The sequence below is a fragment of the Ictalurus punctatus genome, chromosome 5 (assembly GCF_001660625.3).
Source record: "Ictalurus punctatus breed USDA103 chromosome 5, Coco_2.0, whole genome shotgun sequence".
NCBI classification, from domain to species: Eukaryota; Metazoa; Chordata; class Actinopteri; order Siluriformes; family Ictaluridae; genus Ictalurus; species Ictalurus punctatus.
The window spans coordinates 3778969-3792317 of record NC_030420.2 but is presented as its reverse complement, the minus strand read 5'-3'; the positions used below and the strand labels follow the sequence as shown (position 1 = coordinate 3792317).

At 40.5% G+C, this 13349-nt stretch overlaps 1 protein-coding gene across 1 annotated transcript in view; it reads right to left on the bottom strand.

Moving 5' to 3' along the window:
- Positions 1 to 13349, bottom strand: part of tubb2b (tubulin, beta 2b) — a 118818-nt gene that overhangs the window by 34837 nt on the left and 70632 nt on the right. The gene's annotated exons all lie outside the window — the stretch shown is intronic.

Sequence of the window (13349 nt, the reverse complement as noted above, 5' to 3'; positions counted from 1 at the left end):
CACACTCGTTTATCAGAAGATAACAGGACGAGTGCAGATCTTTCTACTTTGTCAGAGTTTATCGCTTTTCCCAAAAATACTTTACCATTTTGTCCAAATTGACTGAGAACTGTTTTTGGTCATTTGAGACACCTTAAAAACGTGTCGAATTGTTTGTTTTGTTACAGTAGTACAGCTTGTGTGTCATTAATATGTGTAATATATTAGTAATAACAATCTTATAACCTCATAGTCAAAGAGAATTTTTTTTGGGGGGGGGGGGGGGGGGGGGTTCCGGGTTCAGCTTCCTGTTTGACTTCCTGTTCCAGAAAATAAACGTTGATCAATTTTACTGTCCCAATGATAACAGAACGTTCACGCTGTACTACTGAGTGCTGAGCGCTTCAGCTCTTCCTTTCACTTATTTTACGTGATTTTTTTTTACGTGTGAAACACGTGAAGTTGGATTCGAGCGAACACGAGAAACTGTGTGAATTATACGTGGTAAAGGACAAAAAATAACAAAAGATTCAGAAAAATACTCTGCGGTCATGGATATCAATCAATTGCAAAACAAAACACAGGTTTATCAAAAAAAAAAAAACTTTGTTAAATATAGGTGTGCAACAATTATTGGCACCCTTTTAGTCAACACTTTGTGCTAGCTCCCTTTGCCAAGATAACAGCTTGTCCTATAACGCCTGAGGAGGTTGGAGAAGACATGGCGAGGGATCTGAGAGCGTTCCTCCGTACAGAATCTCTCCAGATCCTTCACGTTTCCAGGTCCACGCTGACGGACTCTCCTCTTCAGTTCACCCCACAGGTTCTCTATGGGGTTCGGGTCAGGGGACTGGGATGGTCAGGGCAGGAGCTTGATTTTGTGGTCAGTAAACCGTTTTTGTGTTGATTTTGATGATGTTTTGGATCATCGTCCTGCTGGAAGATCCGACCACGGCCCATTTGAAGCTTGGCATGATTTGAAAAAACACATGCTTCGACACTTCTGAAAAATTGAAAATGACATGAAAAATAAAGCCACAAGCTTTTAAAATCACAAAGAACCTGAAGTAATTATTGACATGCTGCATGAAAATCATAAAATGAATGAAGCGTGTTAAAAAAGAACAATCCTCACATGAAAACGAGTCAAACGTGAAGTGTTTAAAAGTGTTTTCACGTTTAACTTGTGATTATTCACGTGAAGTTTATGCAACTTTTCTTTTCTTTTCTTTTCTTTTCTTCATTGTATCCCTCTGTTCTTTCTAGAATTGGGACTTGAAGACTTGATTTCATTGAATGGACATTTTACAGTGAGGTCAGTTTGTGAATTCTCTCTCTCTCTCTCTCTCACTCTCTCTCTCTCTCTCTCTCGCTCTCTCTCTCTCTCTCTCTCTCGCTCTCTCTCTCTTTCTCTCTTGCTCTCATTCTTTTTTCTTTCACTCAGTCTTCACACACTAAGTACTCCTGGCTCTGAAATATCACCTGCTCTCTGCTCCTTTAATCACCTCACCTTGCATTCCTTCATGCAGTTTGGGAAAGCCTCTCATGTACAGGTTAAAGAAGGAAAGTATTTCCCAACAATAATGTCAAAGCAATCCACAGAAACCACATCTGACCTCACGTTCTCACAATCTTCTGCTGTCCTGTCTCTCTCTCTGTGTCTCTCTCTCTCTCTGTCTCTCTCTCTCTCTGTCTCTCTCTCTCTCTCTGTCTCTCTCTCTCTCTGTCTCTGTCTCCCTCTCCCTCTCTCTCTTTCTCTCTGTGTGTCTCTCTCTGTCTCTCTCTCTCTGTCTCCCTCTCCCTCTCTCTCTCTCTCTCTCTCTCTCTCTCTCTCTGTCTCTCTCTCTCTGCCTCTCTCTGTCTCTGTCTCCCTCTCCCTCTCTCTCTTTCTCTCTCTCTCTGTGTGTGTCTCTCTCTCTCTCTGTGTCTCTCTCTGTCTCTCTCTCTCTGCCTCTCTCTGTCTCTGTCTCTCTCTCTCTCTATGTGTGTTTCTCTTTGTCTCTCTCTCTGTCTCTCTCTCTGTCTCCCTCTCCCTCTCTCTCTCTCTTTTTCTCTCTCTCTATGTGTCTCTCTCTGTCTCTGTCTCTCTCTTGCTCTCTCTCTCTCTCTGTGTCTCTCTCTGTCTCTCTCTCTCTGCCTCTCGGTCTCTCTCTCTCTCTTTGTCTCTCTCTCTCTGTGTGTCTCTCTCTCTCTCTGTCTCTCTCTCTCTCTGTCTCTCTCTCTGTGTCTCTGTCTCTCTCTGTCGCTCTCCCTCTCTCTCTGTCTCTCTCTCTCTCTGTGTCTCTCTCTGTCTCTCTGTCTCTGTCTCTCTCTCTCTCTCTCCCTCTCTCTCTGTTCTCACACAGAAATCCAAACGTGACAAAACACACCGAGTATTTAATTTAGTTTGGTAAAAAAAAAAAAAAAAGGGACCAAGAACTCGTTCAATGTCAAAAAACCTAAAGATATGAGCGCATTTTGTTTCCCAAGACACAAATATACAACAGTGACGGTTTTACGCCTTAACTAAGTTTACAGTCTTTATTACACAAAGTACCAGAACATTTGCCACCTGAAAACTAGAGCAGTGCTTTTATCCATCAGCCACCAGTCCAGGCCAAAAGTCCAGGAGGTGGAGCTGGATCTGATTCAACTCCTCCTCTAAACCTAACCCTAATCCATAACCACAACGCCACGACGTGTTGCACAACACGAAACAACACATTGAATACACTTAAGAAACACACTCCAGTACCTTTTGGCTCGACTCCGCCCAGGTAAGAGAAATGGGGAAAGACAAAAAGGCTTTCATTCGTCCACTGGTCTTCAGTAAGCCCTTGGTCCTGGTCCAAAGGGAACCGACATACACTCCGGATGCTCATGTATTTATAGATGAGTACTGATTTTCTCTAAGCACATTTGAGCGAGAATGTGTGTCATTAGATGCGGCTATAAGATAACTTCACAAGTCTATTGTATACAATAATATTGGTAACACTTTACAATAACAGCACATGAATAATCATGCAGTAATACCTCAATTAACACTTACTTAAATATGAACGAATGATGAGTTAAGGCGTGTACTAATCACGAACTAATGAATAACTAACCATAACCGCTGTGGCTCAGGTGGTAGAGCGGGCTGTCCACTAACCGTAGGGTTGACGGTTTGATTCCCGGCCAGGTGACTCCACTTCCTGAAGTGTCATTGGGCAAGAACCCGGAGTTACTCCCGATGGCTAGCTAGCTATGCTACCCTAGGTGTGTGTGAATGGGTGAATGAGAACCAGTGTAAAGCGCTTTGTCGAACCGCTAAGGCTAAAAAAAAGTGCTATATAACTACGACGTGAGTCTTATGAATTCATATGCGAGTAACGACCACCTTTTCCATCAGACTCGTGTCGTAGTTATGGTTAGCTATTCGTTAGTTCGTGATGATTACATGCCTTAACTCATCATTAGTTCATATTTAAGTAAGTGTTAATTCAGGTATTAGTGCATGATTAGTCATGTACTGTTACTGTAAAGTGTTGCCAATATATTTAACCCAAAAAGCCTTTTTGGCAATAAGTTTACGAGAGTAGCCATGTTGAGGATAGTTCATGTGAAATCCACGATTTCATGATTTGACAGGTTCGTTCAGGACATGCATTGTGGACAGACACGGCCCTCGAGCGGCGAGACGCTTGAAAATACCAGGGAGGACTGTGGCGTAGTACGTTTGGCTCGCACCTCCAGGGCTCCGGGGGTTTCCTCTGGGTACTCCAGTCCAAAGACACGCGCGGTAGGCTGATTGACATATCTAAATTGTCCGTAATGTGCGAATGGGTGTGTGAGTGTGTGTGAGATTGTGCCCTGTGATGGATTGGCACCCTTCCAGGGTGTCCCTCGCCGTGTGCCCCAAATCCCCAGGGATAGGCTCCAGGCTTCACGACCATGTGTAGGATAAACGGTACAAAAATTGGATTCACGTTTGGAAAAATACCCTAACTACATACTGTATACCAAAAAAGTATGTAGACTAAACCACAGATTTTCAGTTATGAGGTCCCGTCCCTTTGAGAGATCTCCCAGTCGTCATACGGAGAAGAGATGCGTTCGGGAGGGACAAACGAAGCGTCCGCTGTCCAATAAGCATCGAGATTTTGTTTTCTACCTGGATCTCACGTGCGAAGCTCTCACGGACTCCCAGTCACGCCGCGCGAGACCCACAACAGCGTATTAGAAGCTTGTTGTCCAATTAGCGTTAATCTTTGCTCCCGTTAAAACACAACGCACTCCATGGGCCATAATCTGTGCTAGCTGTGCACCAGTGGTGTGTCTATGGAAGTGATACATTACAGTGCAGATATTTCATTTTGATTTGCTGACACGTTGAATTTGACCAGGACTCCGATGAATAATATGTACACACCGGTAAACATATGACTGGTAAATTTTCTTTACATTTCCTGGAGGGCGTGCTTGCCTTGTATAGTCGTACAGCACGTGCCTCGAGTCTCACAAAGTGAGGAAACATTACAGTTATTTGGTAAATTTAGCAACTTGCCACAATAACCTTTGGGTTCTCGCACATTTTTGTGTGTCTTCATGGCAGGACGTCGTGAGTCCTCTTTCGGCTCGTCTCTGTGTGTCTGCAGCAGCTCGACTCACATCAAAGGGGGCAATAGAGGATTGGTCCCGACAAATGCGCAAGCAGTAAAACTTAACAAGGTGTGAATGTCCTCTCGTTGCCCTGGCCAGCGACGTACAGAGGGTGCCTGCTTCTGTCCTTAGGCCATGTGTGTGTGTGTGTGTGTGTGTGTGTGTGTGTGTGTGTGTGTGTGTTCTTGCCCCCCTGTTAGGGTTTGTGCTTGTGTCTTTTGTGTTCGGTTACATAACCAGTATTATGAGTGTCATGTCATTACTGTATATTATTGTGTGTGTGTGTGTGTGTGTTTATGTTTGTGCATAAGTGGCATGTTGGTAAGGACAGCAGGCCAGGCTGTTTATAAAAGAAACATCAGGTGGCTTTACCGTGGCTGCACACACTGATTTATCTGTGCATTTCAGAATTATGTTCCTAACCTCTTCACCTCACCGCCATTTGTGTGTTTGTGTGCTCCCCCCTGCTCGGCAATAAAACGAGCGCGCATCTGCCCCCCTCACCGATCACCGCCTGCCTACCTCCACCGTGTTTCTCCCACTTGTGTGTCACACACAGTTCAATACGTGCGGACCATGAACACACTTCTCCCTCTTGACAGAGCCGTGCATTCCAAGACAGAAAAAAACACCGCTCTTTCCCCTCCCCAACACACCCACACACACACACACATACTTTGTAACTAGATGCCACAACACAGGCATGATATTCCCTATTCAAAAGGCTCTGTGAGACGCGATGGCTTCGTCGGGAGATTGATAAGGCGTGGAGTCATGAATCAAGGATGAGAAATGTTAATGGGGTTATTATGTCGTTACTCTGATCAATGGCGCTTTTTAATGGATTTTAATGACTGACGATATCATCACTTATCGCACGGGGAATAATTCTTGCACGTCAACCAGGACGGAATATAAAACACCGTCAACTTAAATCTATATATATATCAATATATCAATATATCAATATATATATATATATATTGGGTCGAGCACATATACGTATGTCTGCACTGTTTTCTTTGAATATTACATAACATAATAAAGATATTTGCATATTTTTAATCACAAAATGAATATGTTTCTGAATTTTGACAAAAGGGATAATTTGATACTCATACTGTATGTACCACATCTATAATCCTCGGTATATGACCTCTACAAACCTTCCCAAGCCTTTCAGCAACACAACACAAGGGCGGCTGTGGATCAGGTGGTAGAGCGGGTTGTCTACTAATCGTAGTACTGGAGGTTCGATTCCCGGCCCACATGGCTCCACAGGACGAAGTGTCCTTGGGCAAGACACTGAACCCCAAGTTGCTCCCGATGGCAAGCTAGCACCTTGCTCTGCTACCATTGGTGTGAATGGGTGTGTGAAATCAGTTTAAAGCTTAGGATAAAAAAGCGCTATATGTATATATATATATATATACGCTATATATGCAGACCTTGCAAGAGAAAATTTGATACTCATACTGTATGTTACAAATCTGATGTTACGGTATGTTACAAATGATAGATGTGCCACATCTATAATCCTCTGTATATGACCTCTACAAACACACAGCGACCAACACACTCACCTGCCTGAGTCGCATCACATCACATTTCATTCAAATCGGAAAAGCAGGGCATCAAGTAGTGAATACTATACCGTGGTGTTCCTCAGGGAGTGGTACTCGGACCAGTTTTATTTTATTCCCACAAACTTGCTGATTCTGGAATGTTCTAAGGATTCGACCGAGGTTTGTCGTTGGTGATGAGGTGAGCGTGAGGAGTACGTTAGGGAGCGGCAGTTAAACAGTGGCCTCTTGTGGTTAAAGAACTGTATGAAATCCTCCAGGGATGTAAAACGTCCTGAGAAGTTAGACTCACGTGAAAGTATAGATAAAGTGTCAAAATCGTACTCGGTCGAAAGTAGAACTCACTTTGAGTACTTTTGGGGAATATGGGTCTGAAATGAAACTAGAACATGGATTGAAATCTAGCCGAAATGATCCTCCAATCCTCCTGAATGAGAAATTTGACCTTTCTACCTGTTTACCTTTAGCTAGAGAGAAGAAGAGACCTTCCAGATCTGTAATGAGTAAGCTTGAAGGACTAAATATAAATGTAAAGAGTAAAAAATATGGGCGTTTTTTTTTCCCATGGGAAATGTCATTAAGTATTCAATTTCACTAACACTGAAGTGACATATAAACACCAAAATAATAGGTAAATATATTAACGAGATATGATTCCTGAAGTGTTTTTCAACTCTGCGTGGGTCTGGAGATCAATGCACGTGCAAATGTGATGTGAAAGCTGGCGGTGTAAACTTTCAGATTCTAAGGTCATTATAGGTTATTATAACTATTCAGTATTTGACGATAGTACTGAACCTCTTACGACACGATAGCATTTTCATTCACAAGTATGACGGATTGCTTATACAGTGCCGTGCATAAATATTCACCCGCTTTCAACATTTCCACATTTTGTAGTGCTGCAACCTGGAACTGAAACAGACTTAACTTGGATTATATCAAGAATTTACACAAAAAGAGGGAGAAACTATGTGTAAATCAACATATAAAAGTAATTTACAAATAAATAATATATAAATGTGCGATTGCATTTTTAATAATGGCTTTCATTGAGTGTTCAAAGTAGAGGTGGAGGGATATAACAAAAACATCATGTCACAATTCTCAAACACATTTCTACGGTACACTATATACATACATACATACATATATATATATATATATATATATATATATATATATATATATATATATATACATATATATATATATATGTGTGTGTGTGTGTGTGTGTGTATATATATATATATATATATATATATATATATATATATATATATATATATATATATATATATATATATATTTATATATAATACACACACACATATATATAGACATTGTGTGTGTGTGTGTGTGTGTATATATATATATATATATATATATATATATATATATATATATATATATATATATATATATATATAATACACACACATATATATATATATATACACAGACACACACACACAATGTCTGCAGATTTTGATTTTAAATAAATATCAGCTGCTTCCAGTGTTTCTTTTCTCTTCTTTTTTTTTTTTTAATTTAATGAAGATATCATAATATCGCAGAAAAGTGTATTGTGCCATAATTTATCATGATATTGATATTGAACTGATATTGTCATATCGCCCGGCCCTAGTTCAGAGTTTGGGGTAATTTTATTTAATTTTCCAGAGCACGATGAATTTTCTTAGGCTGATCAGTTGAACAGCCACATGGTGTCACTATGTGCCAGAACTATATGGTATGTGTGTGTGTGTGTGTGTGTGTGTGTGTGTGTGTGTGTGTGAGACAATCTGCGGTAGTGTTTTGTCTTTTTTTGAGTCACCATCATGACATCATCGCCAAACCCGCACACCTGATTCTCCTCTCCCTCCCTCTGATTGGTCCGGTCTCTCTCCTCATGTTCTGCTCTTTGTCTGGCTCTTGACACTCTCTGCGTTTATGGCATACGGCAGTGAAAGATCGTTTCCATGGAGACATGCTGGCTGGCAGAACACCTGATTAACGGTGGAGGGAAAATGGCCGTAAAGTGTGTCTGCTGCAACCAGATTAGGGTTCGACAAACACGGGCTGTCTAACAGGACTAATCGTTTCACCGCTGAGGGATTTTCCACACGCTGACTCGAAACAAGGACGTGATGATGATGATGATGATGATGATGATGATGATTATGATTATTATTACTGTTATTATCTCTATGCATGAAAGGTTAGCTAAGAGCTTTCTAAACCATTGTGATCACAACCAGTCCGTTTTACTTTAACACACCTCCTTAATGAGTCTGTTCTTTTTACGAGAGCTGGTGGCTTCCACTGCATGGCCGGATCCTTAAATTATAGCCGTAGCCCAACTGTGAAGGCACAACGTTACACCACAGCGCTCCTGAATGCTCCGTTCTGATTGGTCAGGTGTGAGGTGTTGATTAGTTTTCCCATAACAGCAGCTCTGACAGTAGTGCAGCTGCAAATCACAGGCTCATATTAACGCGCTCTTCCGAATACGTTATCGTTTCTAGAGTAACAGCTCACTCACGTGCCTACACGGATTAAAAAACACGCATATGTGGTTGTTTTTTTTGTTTCACGTCTCCAGTGGAAGGAGTCTCCACGTCAGAGGTACAGATGTAGTCAGTTTTCTGACATCTTCAGGACACGTTGCGGTTTCTCGGTAATATGACAAGCTGCGTTTTGTTTTGTTTTGCTTTTTGGAGACGTTTCAGAACATTAAATGTAACTATAATTGGATAAAAAGTCATGTGCCTGATGCTAATATCAGTTCTTCAGGATTACATGACGCGAAAGAAAGCGGATCCTGTAGATATTCTCGATTATAATGTAGGCACGGTTCTTCCGAGTCAAACTCTTCATGGTCACATGACCACCCGTGTGACGTATTGATTGATCGTCCTGAGAGATTCAACATTCAGTGTCTCCATTCAGTGCGCATTTCGTGCAAAACTGCAACGTCAACATAGAGTTTCAAAACATTCTCATGGTGTCCCACGCAGGATGGATGTTTTAGCTCGGGGTATTTTTTTTTTCCCTTCTTATAGATAGGAGGCCCTTCCTCTCGCTACATGTAGGTCGCTGCTTCCTTTGTTCTTCTTCTCCGGGGCCTGGAGACTATTTGACGTCGCCATGCCATTCTTTCAAGCCTCGCATCGCCATGGAAATGCACAGGGCCAAACGGCGACGGTGCTGAAGAAGGACAGCGGAGAGCAAGAGAAAGGACTGGTCAATGAAGTTAATTGTTGAGAAGAAAATGGACGCCAGCTCGCTTTTGTTCAGGCAAAATGTGAGGGAAAGGACAGATGAAAAAAGTGCAGTTGGTTCCTCCGGTCGGAGTGGCGAGGAATGGAAAGTGAAAAGTAAAGAACTTAAGGGGAAGAACAGGAACTTTTATTTTGGACAAGAATTAAACCATAAAAGTTTGATCCTTTAAAGGTTTCTGTGTGTTGAGTGGGTTCAATTGAAGTCATTTACAGAAATGTATTATATTTTACAATTTACAACTAAAGAGTGCAATTACTTGAAACAAATGCTCTGGTTAAAGTTCATGTATATATCTTCATTATTTTTCACAAATCCAAACACGGCAAAAAATAAGGAACATTTGTATTTTTATTGTTTTATGTTCTTTAAATAATAATCATAAAAAAAAAAAAAACGAAAGAGAAAATAATATTCCACTTAACATTTCTGTATTTTCATGTTTTTTTATTAGCTTATTTGAAAACGGCATAAAAATCCAAAGATCATTAAAAAAAAAAAAACTAGAGTCAGTATTCGCAAGATTTTATGTGGTAGAAATAAAAAAAAAATTTTAACAAAAAAGAAAATCACATCACTCTCGCACTAAATAAATCCTGAAGTTCATTTTCAAATTTTTCACTTTAGTTCAAGTAGAAAAGTGAAGAAAAAAAAAAAAAAACACTTAAAATTTACCCCCCAAAAAGTTTCCCAAACTCTTTCTTCTAAGGCCAACTAAAACAACTTGACTGCTAATCTCACGAATGTAAGCTAGCATGATTAATAACTCTGATGAATCTATTAAAGATTAGATTAGTTAGAAATTTAAATCCTTGAAGATCCATATCCGGTGCTAGTAAGTCACTATGCGGCTTTATAAATGTATGCTAATTGTGAAATGTAGTGACAATGTTGGAATTAGTTGGTTTCTATAGTAACAGCTCATTCACGGGGACTTGTACGGTGGACGCTCCAGATGAACAGAGTTTTTTTCTCTCTCTAGTTTTCTGTAAGGAGACGTTTATTTAACGTTTATGGAAGGAGTCTCTGGTGTCAGCGCTTTGTGAGAGCTTTGTAGCGGTAACTTTGGATTAGAAAAATCACGAGGTGGAGATTTTTCCTTTAAAAATGTCGTGAGTAAAAGTGAAGTGAAGTACTGACATTTCAGAACAATGACCTCGGCATGAGACGGCTTCCAAACTTCTCCTTCACATCTGGGTATGTGGGTCAGAGTTGTTTTTGAAAGCTTTGTTCAGCTGGTTCGTGAACGATCGTGGTAAAGTGAGCGTTTAAATGAGGTACTTTCTGAACTGGGTGAACGGCGGTGGTCTGTTGCTCCGGGTTCCTCTAGAAACATGCCTGGAGTTTCTCCTCCTCCGTCTCCACCTCCGCCTCCTAGTTCAGACCAGAAGTGCTGAGTTTTATAGCCTGAGATTCATTGCGCTCCAGTTGGCACGCTAAATGACTCAGCGAGTCAGACTCGAACCCTTTCACCAGCCTGTGTCATCAATATGGCTGCTGGATGGAAGAAAAGAATCACCATTGTGTTCTGACACGCCTGAACATGTCTCGTTCTTTACTTATCATACGGTATAGCGCACTGTTCTGGGTGAATTCTCAACGGACAAATATGGAACCTCTGGAACGTTCCGTATATTCTCACCCGTAAATCCAGAGTACTACACATAGTAACTTCATTTAGATGGAAATTTACTTCAGGACAGCCAACCTTGTTGTTTAGCAACCAGTGAAGCAGGAAGTTAGTCATGTGTTTAGCACAGAAAGGCTGTGGAGGAGTGGAGTTACTCTCGCTCTCCTGCCAGTCAGAGTGATTGTGAGCTCGTGTATACGGAGCATTTAGCCGCATTGTGATAATCCATAAGCGGCATTTTGTAAAGATTCGCGTGTCTCTGAGGAAGCACGTGTTAGTCTTCATCCGGCTCGGTCGGTAGCTGTCGGGCGATAGGGAGAGCTAGCTGTTCAACCGTGAAAGTATTAAACGCGAAAGCAATAAAATCACTCCTTAAGCGCTGGTATCTTCATGCTTTTCGTTCGCATGTTTGAAAATATTCACAATGCCAGTGACTGAAATGATGAGAAAATGAGTAAACAAAATCGCTCGTGGAAAAAAACAACAAAAAAACACTTGTATTTTCATAGTTTTTGCTCACCCATGTTTGTTCCCAACATTATTACTAAAATAAATCATACTTAACGTTTTTGGATTTTTCATGGTTGCGTGGCTACGTTATTAAAAAAAAAAAAAAAAAAAAAAAAACTCGACACTTTTTTGTTTTATGGGTATCTGTTTACTTATTTTAAAACATTTAAAAAATAAATCAATTAGAAAATAGTTTGAACAAAAAAAAAAAATCACAGGTTTATAAAGTAAAAAGAAAAAAAGTTAAATCACTCAACACTTGTATTTTCGAAGTTTTTGTTTGCATCGTTGTGAAAACATCATAAAAATAAAGATATATTTGAAATTATTATTGTTTTGTTTTGTATTTTCGTGGGTGCTCTTAGCATATTTGAAAACATCTATATATCTATTTTTTTTTTTATATTATATATTATATATAATATATATAATATATATATATATATATATATATATAAAGATCATACTTAACATTTTTTCTGGTTTTACATGGTTAAAAAATACATAAAAAATACTTTTTCCCGGGCTTATTTTGCATATTTAATATATTGATAAACTGTCTCGCTGATTACGCTCCTCATCCCGCGGTACTGAGAGTGAGACATGAAGAAATCTAACTAAACACGAGTAAACATCTCAGTACATTTAAGTGTAAAGTTCCACTTCACAGACTTTCTGCAGCATGAGAGACGTGTCTGAACCGTTTTGCTGACTACGGCTAAATGGTCTCGTCCTCATGAGTGAAGTTGTCTCCTGCTCCACATTACTCTGCTTCTATTGTTGACGAGCTTGTGAGGCAGCCGGGTTCGAGCGGTGGGCAGGTATTCATCAGGGCCCTGTGTGTGTGTGTGTGTGTGGTCATGCTGGTCAGCACACTGGCTTTTGTCCAGCCCTCAGAGGGAGTCATGCTCATGGTGCGAGGGGGAATTCTGTGCGAAGGGGAAATCTGGGTGGGTTTCGTGCAATGGTTTTAGTTGCTGTACAATATAAGCCCTAAGTGTTAATCATGGTGATATATTTTAAATAGTTTAATGTAGGCACTGGGTTCCAGATGTGCATGAGCAATGATTATTGTTAAAGTTTAGGGTTGGGTTTAGAGTTGGAGTTTAGGGTTGGGGTTTAGGGTTTGGGTTGTGACTCCGGGTTTGGGGTTTAGGGTTAGGTTTGGGGTTTAGGTTTGGGGTTTAGGTTTGGGGTTTATGGTTGGGTTTAGGGTTGGGGTTTAGGATTGGGTTTAGAGTTGGTGTTTAGCGTTGGGGTTTAGGGTTTGGGTTGTGACTCTGGGTTTGGGTTTAGGGTTAGGTTTGGGGTTTAGGTTTGGGATTTAGGTTTGGGGTTGGGGTTAGGGTTGGGGGTTAGGGTTGGGGGTTAGGGTTAACCCTAACCCTAACCTAATCAAATGTCAACCAAAATCAATCCCCCCCAACTTTAATTTTTTTCCTTCATTAGTAACCCCCAATGACGAGGTTAAACGTTACGGTCACTACGGTGATTAAATTAAAAGCAGGCATTTAAACTACAACAACGTGATAAAGGCAGCACAATAGAGCAGAAAACAGACCACAGTGCTTTGATCATTAGTATGACGATGTGGCACGTGTATATATTTAGATTAGCGTTCAAATATTAAATCATGTTATTATAACTTGTTTGTAAAAGGATCCGATTTTCCTCAGAGTCGCATTTTGGACCCAATTATCAGGTCGTTCTGGTCCGATTCCCAAGTGGTCTGTAGTGTG